The sequence below is a fragment of the Bos mutus genome, chromosome 18, assembly GCF_027580195.1.
Source record: "Bos mutus isolate GX-2022 chromosome 18, NWIPB_WYAK_1.1, whole genome shotgun sequence".
Classification (NCBI taxonomy): domain Eukaryota; kingdom Metazoa; phylum Chordata; class Mammalia; order Artiodactyla; family Bovidae; genus Bos; species Bos mutus.
Genome location: NC_091634.1, coordinates 47,128,167 through 47,139,174, shown reverse-complemented (window position 1 = coordinate 47,139,174; position 11,008 = coordinate 47,128,167). Strand labels below are relative to the sequence as shown.

At 36.5% G+C, this 11,008-nt stretch overlaps 1 protein-coding gene across 3 annotated transcripts in view; it reads right to left on the bottom strand.

Annotated features, from left to right (window-relative positions):
• The window catches only part of NETO2 (neuropilin and tolloid like 2), a 65,426-nt gene that overhangs the window by 12,920 nt on the left and 41,498 nt on the right, over positions 1 to 11,008 (bottom strand). The window lies entirely within an intron of this gene.

Below are 11,008 nucleotides of genomic sequence, written 5' to 3'. Positions count from 1 at the left end.
CAATGATTTTGATTTTACTCAATAAATTAACAGACTCCCCAAACTCAAAAGTTCCATGTCTTTGTCAGAAGGATTAAAATATAAAGATTAGAGAAAAATAAAATAGAGGGGGAAAAAACTGGAGAAAATAAAAAACACCAATCTTGGCCCTTTGAAAAGATCAACAAACTAGGCAGACTTTTAGATATAATGACTAAGGAAAAGATTAAAGACTCAAATTACTAAAATTAGAAATGCAAGTTGGGACATCAGTATAAATTTTACATATATAAAAAGGATTAGAAAAGAATACTAAGAACAGTTTGTATACCAAAAAAAGGCTAACTTAGATGAAACAGACAAATTCCTAGAAACACACAATCTACCAAAACTGACAAAAAGGAAAAAAGACCTCAAGAGATTTCTAAACAGCAAGGAGACTGAATCAGTAGTCAAACATGTTTCAACAAAGTAAAGCCCTAGATGAGATGCCTTCTTTATCAAACACATAAGAAAAATTAACAACAATCCTCAAACTCTTCCAAAAAGTTGAAGAGGCGAGATCAATTCTTACTCATTTATTGGCCAGCATTACTTTGATATCAAAGCCAGACAAAGAAACAAGAAAACAAAACTACAGACCAATATCCCAACATCCCTTATGAATATCAATGCAAAAATCCTCAACAAAATACTAGCACTGAATTCAGCAACATTTTAATGTGAGGATCAAGTGGGATATAAGGATAGTTTAATATATAAAAATCAATTAATGTAATACACCCCAATAATAGAATGAAGGAGGAAAAACTCACATGATCAACTCATGTGAATCAGAAAAAGCATTTGACAAAATTCAACACCGATTCATGATTGAAAAAAACCTCAATAAAGAAGGAACACAAGACCACTTTTTCAATATGATAAAGGCTATATATGAAAACCCCACAGTTAGCATCATACTCAATGGTAAAGGTAGAAAGTTTTCCCCCTAAAATCAGGAACAAGACAAGAATGTCTGTTTTCACTTCTGTTTAATATATTGTACTAGCCAGAGCAATTAGGTAAGAAAAGGAAACAAAAGTACTCAAATTGGAAGGGAAACTATAAAGTTATCTCTGTTGGCAGATGACATGATCTTACAAATGGTAAACTTAAAATAAGGACCACAACACAGACATATATTCAGAGCAAATTAATTCAGCAAAATTGTAGGATACAAAAATCAACAAAAATTAGTCACATATCTATACACTAGAAAGGAACAAATGATGATGCAATCCACAGGTTCATTGTAATCCTATCTAAATTCCACAAGTATTTTTTGCAGAATAGAAAAACTTATTGTAAGATTCATGGAATCTCAAGGGACCCTGAATAGTTAAAACAAAGTTGAAAAAGAACAGAGTTGGAAGATTCTTCTTAAGTTCAAAACTTAGTACAAAGCTACAGTAATCAAAGTAATTGGCATTAGGATAGACAAATAGATCAATGGAATAAAGAGCCTCTAAATAAACTGTCACATGTATTAATATATGGTCAACTGATTTTTTGACAAGGGTTATAAGACGATTAAAAGGGGAAAGGACAGTCTTTTCAAGAAATGGTTCTGGAAAGCTGTATATTCACATGCAAAAGAATGAAGCTGAAGAAATTAATTTGAAATGAATCAAAGACCTAAATGTAAGAGTGAAAACTATAAAATTTTTAAAAGAAAACATGGAGACAGTCAGTTTAATGATGGTTCAAGTGCTCCCTCTGTCTCTTCCTTCAGTCTACAACCAGTAAAACATCCATAACTCAACTGTGCCCAGCAGACCAGGATGTTGGAGAATTGTACATGTCTATACCTAAAGGTGGGTACAATGGAACACCAACAGGAGGTGGAATCCAGGCAGTGGCAGAATCACTGCCGGCACCACTTTGCTGCTACGGCGGAGCCAGCAACCCCAGAGAAGCTGGTGGCAGCAGGGGAGGTGGTCCATGTACCATCAGCCTTTTGGCTGCAGTGGCACTCACAGCCACAGGGAACCAAGGGCACGGGGGTCTGCTACCCCATTCCTCTTGCCTGCAGTGGTGTTGCCTGGAAACCAGACAATCCTGGTCACAGCAGAGACACCTGCACTCCAGCTCCCCTTCTCCCCTCCCCGTACTCCCACAGTAAAAAAGCCTGCAACTCGGTAGATCCCAAACGTGGTGAAGTGCCTGTGATCCTTGTGCCCCGAGCGTCAATGCCAGCAGCATCAAGGCACCAAAGACCACCGAGGCACAATGACAACAAAGAAAATGACAAGGAAAGTGCCAACTCTCAAATACAACCAGAGGCAGCTCAGGTAGAGAAACCAAAATTTGTGCTATAGCGCCACCTACTGAAAAACCAGAGAAAGGCCTCTGATTTCCAACCTGTAGAATTCTTAGATTCAAGTAGGGTGGGCTGGGGGAAGCTTTACTGAAAAAGAAAGATGTTTGGTACTTCAAATGTGCCAGAAGGGGAACAACTCGTCAAGCACAATGAAGAACCATGGTAACATGGTATCACAAAAAGAAAATGAAAGGTCTCTAGAAACCAAACTCTGTCTCAGAACAATGAGATTTGATAGACTGTTCAAATGAACCGTCAGACAGAAACTCAACCAGCTACAAGAAAACTCAGAAAGGCAGTTCAATGTGTTCAGGAATAAACTTAATGAACAGAAGTAATACTTTATAAAAGTGACTGAAACTCTAGAAAAGAAATTCTGGAGCTGAAGAACTTAACAAATGAGATGAAGAAAGTACTGGAAAGACAGCAGGCCATATGGAAGCTTGAAGATAGAAATCTAGAAATGATACAGGTAGAAAAGGAGGGAACTAAGACTAAAAAAATGAGGAAATTGTATGAGAACTAAGTCTACTAGGAAGGGCAACATTAGGATAATGGGTATACCAGAAGGAGAACAGAGGGAGAAAAGAACAGTTTATTTCAAGAAATAATATCTGAGAACTTCCCCAAACTGGGGAAGGAACTGGATATATAATTTCATGAAACTAAGAGAACATTTAATTACCTCATGCAGAAAGACCTTTTCCAAGATACATTGTATTAAAACTATTGAAACTCAGTGGCAGAAAAAGAATTTTACAGGCAGCCAGCCGTGGTGGCGGGTAGGAAAGATGTTAACTTACAAAGTAAGCTATCAGCAGGCTTCTCAGAATAAACTCCACAGGTCAGGAGGGAGTGGCATATTCTACACATGATACTGAAAGATAAAAACTGCCAAAAATATTCTTTTCAGCAAAATTATCACTCAAATATGAAGAATAAAAGCTTTCCCCCAAACTACACCGAGAGAGTTCATCAACACTATAACTGCCTTACAAAAAAACGAGGAAATGACCTCTTCTACCTGAAACGAGAAGGAAAAAGTATACAAAACTTTGAGTAGGGTGACAGGGAAAACTGAAACTCTAACATCAGAATATTAAACTTATCATAGAAAAAAGGTTAAAGGGAAAAAATTTATAAAAATAATTTATAGCTGCTTCAATTTGGTAACAAACTCGTAACAAGAAATAATTGAGAAATTTGGACACCTAAAACATAAAAGGGGAGAAGGAAAAGGTCAGAACTCATATAGGCAAGTAAAAACAAGATGCTGTCAACAGAAAAAAGGATATTTTAACTATGAGATATTTTATACAAACTTTACAGTAACAACAAAACATAAAAAGACGAAACTGAAAAAATATCCCAGAAAAGCTCCAAACAGAAACATAAGGAAAAAAACCACAATGGGCATACAAAACAACCAGAAACAAAAAATGAAACTGAAATGGCAGTACTATATTTTCATTTATCAATATTCATGCTAAATGTAAATGGACTGAATTCACCAATCAAAAGTCACAGAGTGGCTGGGTGAATTAAAATGCAAGACCCAACTATGTGCTGCCTCCAGGAGACTCACTTCGGCTCTGAAGACAAGTAGGCTTAAAGTGAAGGGATGGAAGATGATGCTCCAAGGAAATGGTAGCCATCAAAAGCAGTAGCCAAACTCACGTCAGAAAAAACAGGCTTCAAGCCAAAAAAGATAACAAGAGACAAATATGGACATCATATAATGATAAAGGGGACAATTCATCAAGAAGACATAATAAGAGTTATTCATATATATGCACTTAACATAGACGCATTAAACCAGAAGGACTGGATAGATTTGTACAGAACATTCTATCCAAATGGAGAATACACTTTCGTCTCAAGTGCACATGAAGTATTGTCAAGAACAGACCATATGCTGGGACACAAAACAAACGTCAATCAAGTTAAGAATGGCATTATATCAAGTATCTTTTCTGAGCACAAAAGTGTGAGATGAGATATCAACTACAAGAAGAAAGCTGAGAAAATCTACAAATATGTGAAGGCTAAACAAATGCTACAGTGTAAGAATTAGATCACATACAAAAAATTAAAATACGTGAAGACAAATGAAAATATGACATACCAAATTTATGGGGATGCAGCCAAAGCAATACTGAAAGGGAAAGTTACAGTTATACAGGCCTACCCTGAGAAACACGGAAAGTCTCAAGTCTAACCTTATGTCTAAAGGAATTGTAAAAAGAAGAATGAACGAAGTCCAAAGTCAGTAGAAACCAAGAAGTAATAAAAACCAAAGCAGAAATATGTGAAATAGAGACTAAAAAGACAACAGGAAAGATAGATGAAATTAAGAGATGCGCCTTTGAAAAGAGAAACAAAACTGATAAAACTTTTGCTAGTCTAAGAAAAAAAGAGAGAAGGATCTGATAAATCAAAGAGGAGAAATAACAAGGATACCACAGAAATATAAAGGGTGACAAGAGAATATTATGAACAACTATATGACTACAAATCGGACAACCTAGAATGGAAAAATTCTTAGAATCATCCAACCTTCCAAGACTGAACCATGAAGAAACAGAAAATTTTAATAGACTGATCACTAGTAAAGAGGTCAAAATAATAAAAAATTCCCCCCCAAAACAAAATTCCAGGACCAGATGGCTTTATATGTGAATTCTACCAATCATTCAAGATTTAATACCTATCTTTCTCAATCTCTTCCAACAAACTGAAGAAGAGAGAATACTTCCTACTCATCCCATTAGGCCATCATTACACTGACAGCAAAACCAGGGAAGATGCTTCAAAGAAAATTATAGGCCAGTATCTCTGATGAACACAGATGCAAAAGTTCTCAATAAAATGTTAGCAAACTATACAACAACACATGAAAAAGATCATACAACATGATCAAGTGGGATTTACCCTAGGGATGCAAGGGTGTTTAAACATCCATGAACTAATCAATAAGATACACCCCACGAACAAAATGAAGGATAAAAACCATGATTGTCTCAATAGATGAAGAAGCATCTGACAAGATTTAATATTCACTTATGATAAAAAACTCTTAATTGGTATAGGAGGAATGTGCCAAAAATATAATAAAGGCCATATATGGCAAACCTATATCTAATGCAATACTCAGTGATGAAAACTTTAAGCTATTCCTTTAAGATCAGGAACAAGACAAGAATGCCCAATCTTGCCACTCTTATTCAACACAGTATTGGGAGTCCTAACCAGAGAAATAATGCAAGAAAAAGAAATAAAAGGTACCTGAATTGGAAAACAAGAGGTAAAACTAACTACTTGTGGATGACAAGATTTTATACACAGAATACTCTAAAAAATTCACCAAAAAACTTTTGGAAATAATAAAAATAATATAGTAGTTGCAGGGTATAAGATCAATATAAAAAATATGGTGCATTTCTATATACTAACAATGAACTAACAAAAAAGCAGTTAAGAGAATCCCATTTACAATCACAACAGAAAGAATACAACACTTAAGTATAAACTTACCCAGGAGGTATGAGACCCGTACACTGAAAACTGTAAGATTATTGTTGAAAGAAACTGAAGACAGAAATTAATGGAAATATACTTTGTGCTCATGGACTGAAGAATTAACGTTATTAAAATGTCCAAATTACTGAAAGCAAACTATAGATTCAATGCAATTCCTATCATAATTCCAAGGACATTTTCTCAGAAACAGAACAAAAAACTGTAAAATTTATATAGAAACATAAAAAACTTCAATAGTCAAAGCAGTCCTGAGAAAAATGGACAAAACTGGAGGTATCACACTCCCTGATTTCAAATTATATTACTAAGCTACAGTATTCAAAATAGCATGTTACTGGCAGAAAACAGACACAGAGACTAATGGAAAAGAACTGAGAGCCCAGAAATAAACCCACACGTATATGAACAACTAATTTAAAACAAAGAAGCAAAGAACATATAATGAGACAGAAGAGTCTTTTCAATAACTGGCACAAGGAAAACTGGACAGCCACATGAGAAAGAATGAAACCAGATCACTACCGTGCACCACACACAAGTCAGCTCCAAACAGATGAGATACTCGGATGTAAGACCTGAAACCACAAACTCCTTGATGAAAACAAGCAGTACACTCTTTGCTCTTGGTCTTCGAAAACATTTTTCTGAATATGTTTCCTCAGGCAAAGGAATTAAAAGCAAAAATAAAACGTGAGACTACATCAAACTAAGAAGCTTTTGTACAGGAAAGGAAGCCATCAACAAATGAAAATGCAACCTAGTGAATAGGAGAAAATATCTGCAAATCATATATCCAATATAGGGTTAATATATAAAACAATAGAAATAACACATACAACTCAACAACCAAAAAACAAAGAACTAGATTTAAAAAATGGGCAGAGGTATTCAATAGACATTGTTCCAAAGAAGACATACAAATGGCCAACAGGCACATGAAAAAATGCTTAACGCTTCACTAATTATTAGGGAAATGCAAATCCAAACAATCATGAGATACCACCTCACACCAGTCAGAAGGGCTATTATCAAAAAGGTAAGAGATGACAAGTGCTAGAGAGGATGTGAAGAAAAGGAACCCTCATACGGTTTTGGTGGAAACGTAAGTTGTTGCAGACATTATGGAAAGCAGTATGGAGACTCTTCAAAAAATTAAGGACCAGAACTTCCACATGATCCAGCTATTCCACTTCTGGGTATTTATCCAAAGAATAAGAAAATGCTAATTTAAAAAGATTTATGCCCCTGTGCTCATCTCAGCATTATTTACAATAGCCAAGATATCCAAAGAACCAAAGCCCCACTGGTGGATGAATGGATAAACATGTGGCCTATATGTATATATAAAATGCACTAGTACTCAATTGTAAGAAAAGATGAAAGCTTGTCATTTGCAACAACATGGACAGACCCAAAGGGTATTACACTAAATGACATAAATCAGATGGAAAAAGACAAACACCACAGGATTTCACTCATATGTGGATTATTTAAAAAAAAAAAACACAAAGAGCAGACCAAACCAAACATACAGTTACAGAAAGCAGAGCAGTGGTTATGGTGGGTGGGGAGGATAACTGGGTAAAAGAGGCCGACTGTACAGTGACAGGCGCAAAATAAACTTTTGGTGGTGACGATGCTGCAGTGTATACAAAAATAAAAATATAACACTGTATACACAAGACATATAATACTAGAAATTAATAAAAACTCGCTAGCGAATATTTTTTAAAATAGAGGAAAAGCTTCATAATGCTGTCTTTGGCAATGATTTCTTGATTATGACACCAAAAGCATAGACAAAAAGGAAAAAATAGACAAACTGGATAACATCAAATTTTTGTTTTCTCAAAGTACACTATCAGGACAGTGAAAAGATAATGCACAGAATGGGAAAAAAATGCTTGTAATCATATACCTGATAAGCGATTAATATCCAGGATATATAAAGAACTTCTACAACTTAACAAAAAACCAAGAACCTACCTGGTGGCTCAAATGGTTAAGAAACTGCCTGCAATACAGGAAACTTGGGTTTTATCCCTAGGTTGGGAAAATCTCCTGGAGAAGGGAATAGCTACCCACTCCAGTACTCTTGCCTGGAGAATTCCATGAACAGAGGAGCCTGGTGGGCTACAGTCCATGGGTTCACAAAGACTCAGGCATGAACTGAGTGGTTAACACTTTCACTTTCAAGTTAGAGAATGAGTAAAGGACTAAATACAAGCATGCCACACTTGCAGACCACTGCAATAAAGCAAGTATTGTAGCAAACCGAGTCATACAAAGTTTCTGGTTTCCCATTGCATATAAAAGGTACGCTTACACTATGCTGTAATGCATTAAGTACATAATACTATTATGTCTAAGAAAATAATGCACATACCTTAATTAAAAAAGGTTTTACTGCTAAAAAATGCTAACTGCTATCTGAGCTTTCAGGAAGTCATAATTTTTTTGCAATAATAACATCAAAGATCACTGATCACAGATCACCATAATACATACAATAATGAAAAAGTTTGTAATGTGAGAATTACTAAAATGTAACACAGAAACATGAAGTGAGCAAATGTTGAAAAACTGGTGCTGACCAACTTGCTCAAGGCAGAGGAGCCACAAGACTTCAACGTGCAAAAACAAATGCAGTGTCTGTGAAGTGCAATAAAATGAGGTATGTACCAAAGAAGGTATACAAGTGGCCAAGAAGCATGAAAAGATACTCAACGTCAGTCATCATTAGGGAAAATACAAATTGGAATCACAAATGAAAAAAATCACACTTCATATGGCCATTAGGATGGCTACTGTTAAAAAAAAAAAAGGTTTTGGTGAGGATGGGGACTAACCCTATTTCACTGCTGGAGGGAATGTAAAATGGAACGGCTGCTGTGAAAACAGCTGCTGCTGCTAAATCACTTCAGTCATGTCCGACTCTGTGCGACCCCATAGACAGCAGCCCACCAGGCTCCGCCGTCCCTGGGATTCTCCAGGCAAGAACACTGGAGTGGGTTGCCATTTCCTTCTCCAATGCATGAAAGTGAAAGGTGAAAGTGAAGTCGCTCAGTCGTGTCTGACTCTTTGCGACCCCATGGACTGCAGTCTACCAGGCTCCTCCATCCATGGGATTTTCCAGGCAAGAGTACTGGAGTGGGGTGCCATTAATATTCTGATGTTAAATTTTAATATTCTATATAGAATATCCATATTTAGTTAGGGAGTTTGGAATCAACATGTACACAATGCTGTATTTAGAGGGTAACCAACAAGGACCTACTGTCCAGCACAAGGAACTCTGCTCCAGGTTACGTGGCAGTCTAGATGGGAGGGAAGTTTGGGGGAGAATGGAAACATGTACATGTATGGCTGAATTCTTCTGCTGTCCACCTGAAACTATTACAACATTGTTAACTGGTTATACTCCAGTGAAAAATAAAAAACTTAAAAATAAACACTATTTATATGATCCAGCAATTCCACTTCTAGGTATAGTATATACCTAGAAGCAAAAACTGAATACCTATATGCAAAAACTGAAATCAGAGATTCAAAGAGATAACTCTATGCCAGTATCCATAGTGGCTTTATTCATAACAGCCAAAAGCAGAAACAACTCAAGTGTTCATCAATAGATGAAATGATAAACAAAAATGTATATGTAAGATGGAAAATTATTCAGCCTTAAAAAGGACTGAAATTCTTAGAAACATACTAAGTATAATAAATCAGACACAAAAGGACAAATATTCCATTTATATGAGGTATCTAGAATAGGGAAATTCATGGAAACAGAAAGTAAGATAGAGGTTACCTGGGGTTGGGGGAATAGGGAATGAAGTTATTATTTAATGGGTACAGAGTTTTAATTTGGGATGTTACATAAGTTCTGCAAGTGGATAGTGGTGATGGTTGTATGATGTTGTGAATGTGCTTAACGCCACTGAACTGTACACTTAAAAACGGCTTAGGGTATATTTTACCATAATTTAAAAATGTATAGAACCATTCTAGAAGGGTATTTGGCAAAACCCAACAGTGGCCACAGGACTGGAAAAGGTCAGTTTTCATTCCAATTCCAAAGAAGGGCAGGGCTAAAGAATGTTCAAACTATCTGACAATTGTACTCACATCCCATGCTAGTAAGGTTATGCTCAAAATCCTTCAAGCTAGGCTTCACTAGTACTTGAATTGAGAACCTCCAGATGTACAAGCTGGATTTAGAAAAGGCAGAGGAACCAGAGACCAAATTGTCAACATCCACTGCATCATAAAGAAAGCAAGGGAATTCTAGAAAAACATCTACTTCTATTTCATTGACTATGCCAAAGCCTTTGCCAGTGTGGATCACAAACTGTGGAAAATTCTTTAAGAGATAGGAATACCAGACCATCTATCCTGTCTCCTGAGAAACCTGTATGAGGGTCAGGAAGCAACAGTTAGAACTGGACATGGAACAACAGACTGATTCCAAATTGGGAAAGGAGTACGCTGAGGCTGTATATTGTCACCCTGCTTATTTAACTTATATGCAAAGTACATCATGCAAAATGCCAGGCTGGATGAGTAGCAAGCTAGAATCAAGATTACTGGGAGAAATATCAAGAACTTCAGATTAGCACCACTCAAATGGCAGAAAGCAAAGAGGAATTAAAGAGCCTCTTGATGAAGGTGAAGGAGGAGAGTGAAAAATCTGGCTGAAAACTCAACATTAAAAAACTAAGATCATGGCATCCGGTCCCATTACTTCATGGCAAATAGAAGGGAAAAAGTGGAAGCAGTGACAGATTTTCTGTTCTTGGGCTCCAAAATCACTGCAGATGGTCACTGCAGTCATGAAATTAGAAGACGCTTGCTTCTTGGCTATAACAAACCTAGATAGCGCATTAAAAAGCAAAGACACCACTTTGCTGACAAAGCCAACAAGCCACGGTCCTTCCAGTAGTCATGTATAGATGTGAGAGCTGGACCATAAAGTAGGCTGAGTACTGAAGAATTGATGCATCTCCTGTATTGCAGGCGAATTCTTTATTGTCTGAGCCACCAGGGAAGCCCAATGTATATTCTAGAATTGAACAAATAAATATACCGTAGATAATCAGAGTCAGATTTCTCACTGGAAGAGAAGGA